The 7,170-nt window shown below is 41.0% G+C and overlaps 1 pseudogene; it reads right to left on the bottom strand.

Moving 5' to 3' along the window:
* Positions 1 to 1,778: 1,778 nt before the first annotated feature.
* LOC108543027 (40S ribosomal protein S13 pseudogene) lies at positions 1,779 to 2,234 on the bottom strand (annotated as a pseudogene).
* Positions 2,235 to 7,170: the final 4,936 nt, after the last annotated feature.

Raw genomic sequence — 7,170 nt, 5'->3', positions numbered from 1 at the left:
TTTTTTTTTTTTTTTTTTTTTTTTTTTTTTTTTTTAAAGAAATGGGTCTTGCTGTGTTACTCAGACTGGTTTCAAACTCCTGGCCACAAGGATCCTCCTGCCTGGGTCTCCCAAAATGTTGGGATTACAGATGTGAGCCACTGTGCTTGGCCTCAAGTAGTTCTTACTCATCTTTTTTACCACTGCCTTCCACATCTTATGTACATAGTAGGTCCTCAATAAATGTTAGTTAATTGAAATTATTTCCCTTATGCCTGAGATACTTTTCCTACTCATGGATTATAATCACTCTGACACAGATTGCTAAATGGCTGTGGGTAGATTGCATAATCTTTTAAATATCTTTGTCATGAAACTGGTAACGCCTTCTCTCAAAGGGTTAGGTTATCATTAGCTAGTAAAATGCTTTGAAGATGAAGAAGTTAAGGTTGAGCATTATGATCATCCTATTAAGGGTGAATTGTTAGCATCAGGTTTGTAGGTAGAAGCTTTCCCAAAGCTTGAAGTTAATTAAATGGTGCTGAAGTAATAATTTTGTACCAGTTTACATTGTGGTTGCTTGCTTAACTTAAATCCCCAGATTTCTTTGGAGAGAAGGAGTCTTTGGTAATGCTCTTTATTCTGAGGTCTCTGTCATAGAGCCAAATCAAGATTGAAACCTCCCGTGACAAAAAAGTAAATATACCAGTACATTGTAGCAGTTAGGATGATGCGCTTGGTATTATACTTGAAGTATGTTAAATGCCAGAGGTCCTCAGACTTCCGTGTACTAAGAATCATTTGGAAGCCCTCATTAAAAATGTTTCACCTCCAGAGATTCCAGTCCAGCCGGTTGTATTTTTTAATGAGTAATGCAGGTGATTTTTGATTCAGGTAGTAGGTAAACAACAGTTTGAGTAATACTTCTGAGTGGAATTGAAGAAGGCCCGTAGAATATGCGAATGGCCAATAAATAAATGTGCAAAACTCACTTAAATTGATACTCAAGTAACGATATACTCATATTCTTTTAAAAATTCAAATATTTTACTTTTTTTTTTTTTGTCTTCATTTCAGTGGTACATAGTACTTATTTCCAGAGTATATTTGGGAAACTAGTACCTGCAGATGTTCCATGAAAAAAGAGATCTTGATCAAATAAGTTTGTGAAATTTTTTATACTTTATTCCATCCTTAGAGATTTACTTTGCATGTTATCATAATACTCTTAGAAGTTTCGCAGCAAAAAGCCTTGGACCTCATTGTTTCCCAAACTTAATTCACCATGAGCCCTCCTTTCTTGCCCCTAATAATTTCTATTAATAATTTGTGAACAAATTTCCAGAAATTTTGTTTGTTGTTTTTCATTGTTACTGTGGAATTTTAAAAAATAGGGTATGTTTTTATAATTCAGGAGCTTAAAGTCTTGCTAGAATTTCAAGACTTGGACATGGCACTTTAAAGATGATAAATATATAATGCTAAGTTGAAATAATCAAGTGCCCAAATGTATAGTAGGGCTGTAGCTAGCAGGGGAGATGAGCTTAATTTAGGCTAGATTCTTCAGGGAGATTTCATGAAGGAAAAAAAATATGGGTCCTGAGATGGGTCTTGAGGTGAGTGATCAAATTTAATTAGGAGTAATGTTGGCCTGGGCTATCTAAATTGGCATAGTAGTTTATAGGTACTAGTTTCTGTATCACAGATATACTCTAGCTTAAAACACATGATGTTGCTTCCTCAGTGACTACTTTTTTTTCAGTGAACAATCATTTTATTACTTGAGTACATAGACAAACTTATGCAACCAGGGCAGAGGCTGTGGATGACTCATATTTCCAGTTGGGAGGGAGGATTTGCTTGGTCATGTATTAATAATATTGAGCCAGTCGGTGAATTCGTCTATCAGAATCAAATGGAATTTGGCATCCTTATCCTTTCTATTCCTCTCAAGATGCTTTTGAATAGCAACTGCTTGCTTAATTAAACAGTAGAGATCCTCAGGGAGATCAGGAGCAAGTCTTTTGGACTTAAGGATTCTTAAGATTGTATTGCCTGTCACAAAACATACTTGTGCAACACCATATGAGCCTCAGGATCACACTGATTTGTGAGGGAGGCAGACCCTTCTTGGTCAGTTTGTAAGTCTGCTCCTTCATGTCATCAGATGTCAACTTCAGCCAAGTGGGAACCTTGCAGTGATGGGGCAGAGCCGATTGAGACAGGCCCTTCCCAGGAATGTGCATGCGACTCATGATGGTGGCAATCAGGTGGTCCAGTGACTATGTCTTGAATATGTTATGTAATAATGCTTTTCAAACTCTAATGTGCACATGAATCACTGGGGATCTTTTTAAAATGGTTTCTGATTCAGTGGGTCTGAGGGTGGAGCCTGAGATTCTACATTTCTAAGGAGCTCCCAAATAGATGATGCCCATGTTGTTGGTTCACAGACTGGATTTGGAGTAAAGAATGTCTTGGATTAATAGTTCAGTTAGATGACCTTTAATGCACGTTTTAACCTTGGGAGTCTGTAAATATCCCAGGTTGGAGTGGATGAGATAGTATAAAAACTAAAGCTAGGCATGGTGGCTCATGCTTGTAATCCCAGCGCTTTGTGGGGCCAAGGCAGGAGGATCTGTTGAGGTCAGGAGTTTGAGAACAACCTGGCAATGAGACCCTGTCTCAAATAAAATAAAATAATAAAAATATGAAATAAAAAGTAAGAGGCTGGGCGTGGTGGCTCATGCTTGTAATCCCAGCACTTTGGGAGGCCGAGGCGGGCAGATCACGAGGTCAGGAGTTTGAGACCAGCCTGGCCAACACAGTGAAATGTCTCTACTAAAAATACAAAACTTAGCTGGGCATGGTGGCATGCACCTGTAATCCCAGCTACTCGGGAGGCTGAGGCAGGAGAATTGCTTGAACCAGGAGGTGGAGGTTGCAGTGAGCCAAACCACTGCACTCCAGCCTGGGTGACAGAGCTAGACTACGTCTCAAAAAACAAAAAAAAAAACAAAAAAAAAACAGTGAGAAAACTGTGTTAGAAATGAAAGGACTGTTGAGCACAGTGGCTGATGACTGTAATCTCAGCACTTTGGGAGGCTGAGGCAGGCGGATCTCGAGGTCAGGAGTTGGAGACCAGCCTGGCCAATATGGTGAAACCCCATCTCTACTAAAAATGCAAAAATTAGCCGGGCGTGGTGGCGGGCGCCTGTAGTCCCAGCTACTCAGGAGGCTGAGGCAGGAGAATCGCCTGAACCCAGGAGGCAGAGCTTGCAGTGAACCAAGATCGTGCCACTGCACTCCAGCTTGGGTGACAGAACGAGACTCCGTCTCACAGAAAAAAAAAAAAAATGAAAGGACTAAGTTAAGAAACACTGATTTGAGTATAGTATGTTGACTAACAAAGGATTATTATAAGATTGAAGTATTTCTTAAATGATTTTCCACCCTGTACTGAATATAGTTTGGAAGTAGCTAACTAGCTTTTCTTGGGAACTTAACCTAATAAGTGTTGGTGTATTATGAAACTAATATACCATCTTAATTATATACATGCTCATATTTGAATTTCAAGTATTTTTTCTTTTGTGCCTTTTGGTACCAGTGTGGCCTTGTGGCTTTTTTTTTTTTTTTTTTGAGATGGGGTCTTGCTCTTTCGCCCAGGTTGCGATGTGATCACAGCTCACTGCAGCCTTGACCGCCTGTGCTCAAGCGATCTTCTCACTTCACCCTCTCTTTTTGTCAACAAATATCTGTAATCCCTTTCAATATGCTACCATATAGAAATATCTGTGGCCAGGCACAGTGGCTCACACATGAAATCCCAAAACTTTGGGAGGTCAAGGCAGGATGATTGCTTGAGGCCAGGAGTACCAGATACTCAGAGTAGCTGGGGCCACTGGTGCATACCTCCATGCCCAACTAATTATTATTTTTCTTTTGAGACAGAGTTTTCCTCTTGTTGCCCAGGCTGGAGCGCAATGGCATGATCTCGGCTCACTGCAACCTCTGCCTCCTGGGTTCAAGCGATTCTTCTGCCTCAGCCTCCCCAGTATCTGTGATTACAGGCATGTGCCACCATGCCTGGCTGATTTTGTATTTTTAGTAGAGATGGGGTTTCACCATGTTGGTCAGGCTGGTCTGGAACTCCTGACCTCAGGTGATCCACCCGCCTCGGCCTCGCAAAGTGCTGGGATTACAGACATGAGCCACCACGCCTGACTTAACTAATTTTTATTTTTGTTTTTTTGTAGAGATAAGGTCTCATTATGTTGCCCAGGCTGGTCTGGCACTCCTGGCCTCAAGCAATCATCCTGCTTTGACCTCCCAAAGTTTTGGGATTTCATGTGTGAGCCACTGTGCCTGGCCACATATTTCTATATGGTAGCATATTGAAAAGGATTATAGATATTTGTTGACAAAAAGAGTCAAACTCTGTAAAATATTTAAAGAGATTTATTCTGAGCCAAATATGAGTGGCCATGGACCAAGACACAGTCTCAAGAGGTCCTGAGAACATGTGCCCCAAGTGGTTGAGTTATAGCTTCGTTGTATACATTTTAGGAAGACATAAGACATCAATCAGTACATGTGAGATAAACATCGGTTCAGTCTGGAAAGACGGGGAAAATGGGGGGCTTACAACTGATAGTTGGATTCAAAGATTTTCTTTTTTTTTTGGGACACCGGATCTCAGCTCACTGCAAGCTCCGCCTCCTGGGTTTACACCATTCTCCTGCCTCAGCCTCCCGAGTAGCTGGGACTACAGGCGCCCGCCACCTCACCTGGCTAGTTTTTTGTATTTTTTAGTAGAGACGGGGTTTCACCGTGTTAGCCAGGATGGTGTCGATCTCCTGACCTCGTGATCCGCCCGTCTCGGCCTCCCAAAGTGCTGGGATTACAGGCTTGAGCCACCGCGCCCAGCCTCAAAGATTTTCTAATTGGCAATTTGTTGGAAGAGTTATTTTCTAAAAACCAGAAATCAGTATAAAGGAGTGTCTGGGTTAAGATAAAGGGTTGTGAAGACCAAGATTCTTATTGCATAGATGCAGTGACCTCCCTTAGAGACAATAGGTGGCAAATATTTTTGTTCAGATCTTTAAAAGGTGCTGGGTGAGGTGTGGTGACTCACACCTATAATCCTAGCACTTTGAGAGGCTGAGGTGGGCTCATTGCTTGAGGCCAGAGGTTTGAGACCAGTCTAGGCAATATAGTGAGGTCCCATCTTAACAACAACAAAAAATTAGCTGGGCATGATGGCATGTGCCTATAGTCCCAGCTACTTGGGAGGCTGAGGCTAGAGGATCGCTTGAGTCCAGGAGGCAGAGGCCACAGTGAGCAGTGATCACATAGATTGAGGGTCTGTCTCAAAAAAGAAAAAGAAGAGGTTTAGGTATATATGTATGTGTATGTTTGTATGTTTATACATTCCTTAGCTCTCTCTGCTGAGAGCACTTAATTGCAGTGAAACCTCAGTAACATTGAGCACATGTAGTGCCCAACTTTTGGTTTCTAAATACTATCGTTGACTAAGAGGAACCAAGTCTCCTTGGAGAAATGCTAATCTAGGGCCAGAGAGGGAAAGTATAAAGTGAGTCTACAGAATTCAGTTGTTCCAGAAAGTAAGGAAGTACTCAAAATGATGAGAATGTGTCAAAAGACACAGGAATTACTTTGAAGGGGCTCACGCTGGCTAAATCTCACGTAATTTGAGCAGCAAAATAGAGTAGGGAATTACAATTTGTAGAATAAAATAAGAATCCATGATACTGATAAAAATATAAATGAATAAATGAATTTATGGAGACAGGGTAAACTCTCTTAAAATGCCAACTACAAATGTAGAAGGAATGATGGAATTAGATAGTCACCATCTTTGTGGTATTTGATAATGGCAAGAGTAGTCAATGAATACTAAGGCTGGTTGGTAGAGATTTGATGAGGAACAGGATATTGGTGAATTATCAAAATAATTCCCCGTAATATATAAATCAAATACAAAGGAAAACATAGTTACTTTACAGTGAAGAAACCTGGCAGACACCAGATTGACCAAGTGATGAGGGTTATCCCTAGGGATGGGAAGGATAGGTATAGTATGCACAGCATCATTTCTGTATATATTTTTTAAGAATATGTGGCCCGAATCTGATCATTAGGAACATCAGCTGGGCCCACATTGGGGGTCATCCTAGAGAATAAAAGGCCTGTACTCTTTTATTTTTTTTGAGACGGAGTCTCGGTCTGTCACCCATCTGGAGTGCAGTGGTTGCTCACTGCAACCTCCACCTCCTGGGTTTGAGGGATTCTTGTGTTTCAGCCTCCCAAGTAGCTGGGATTATAGGTGTGTACCACCACACCTGGCTTTAAAAAAATATATTTTTAGTAGAGATGGGTTCACCAGGCTTGTCTGGAACTCCTGACCTCGGGTGATTTGCCCCGCCTTGGCCTCCCAAAGTGTTGGGATTACATGCATGAGCCACCGCGCCTGGCTCGCCTATGCTCTTGACAGTCAAGGACGTGAAAGATAGGGAAAGAAGGAAAGACTGATTAAGGGAGACTGAGGAGGTCCATTAACTAAATGCAGTATGTGTTTCTGTTTAGTATCCCGTCTTTAGAAAGAGAGGCGTTGTTGGGACATTTGGTAAAATTTGAATATGTCTGTGGTTTGACTTTGTATTATACCAGTGTTCATTTCCTGGTTAGGGGGCTTGTATGGTGGTATTGTAGCAAAGTGCCCTTGTTTGGGGAGGTATATACTGGAGTATTTAGGAGGGTCTGAGGGATTGTGTCAATACAAAAAAGATACATATACACATCAAACGTTTAAGAACACACACCTTTTCTTGAGCATTTTCAAAATAAAACAAAAAACAACATATTTTCTGATTATAAATGTAATCTTTCTTGCTTTTATATTTACAGATTATACATTTTGCTATATTTGTAGTATAATTCAGTAAATATTTATTGGTTGACAAAATACTATGCTTGATTTTCCAAGAATGTTAACAATTCTTTTTTTTTTTTTTTGAAACAGTCTTGCTCTGTCATTCAGGCTGGAGTGCACTGGCTTGATCTTGGCTCTCTGCAGCCTCCGCCTCCTGGGTTAAAGTGATTCTCCTGCTTCAGCCTCCCAAGTAGCTGGAATTACAGGCGCCCGCCACCACACCCAGCTAATATTTT

Source organism: Rhinopithecus bieti, unplaced genomic scaffold, assembly GCF_001698545.2.
Source record: "Rhinopithecus bieti isolate Rb0 unplaced genomic scaffold, ASM169854v2 scaffold_23816, whole genome shotgun sequence".
In the NCBI taxonomy this organism is placed as follows: domain Eukaryota; kingdom Metazoa; phylum Chordata; class Mammalia; order Primates; family Cercopithecidae; genus Rhinopithecus; species Rhinopithecus bieti.
The sequence above is the reverse complement of the archived record's forward strand: the minus strand, read 5'-3'. Positions and strand labels throughout refer to the sequence as shown.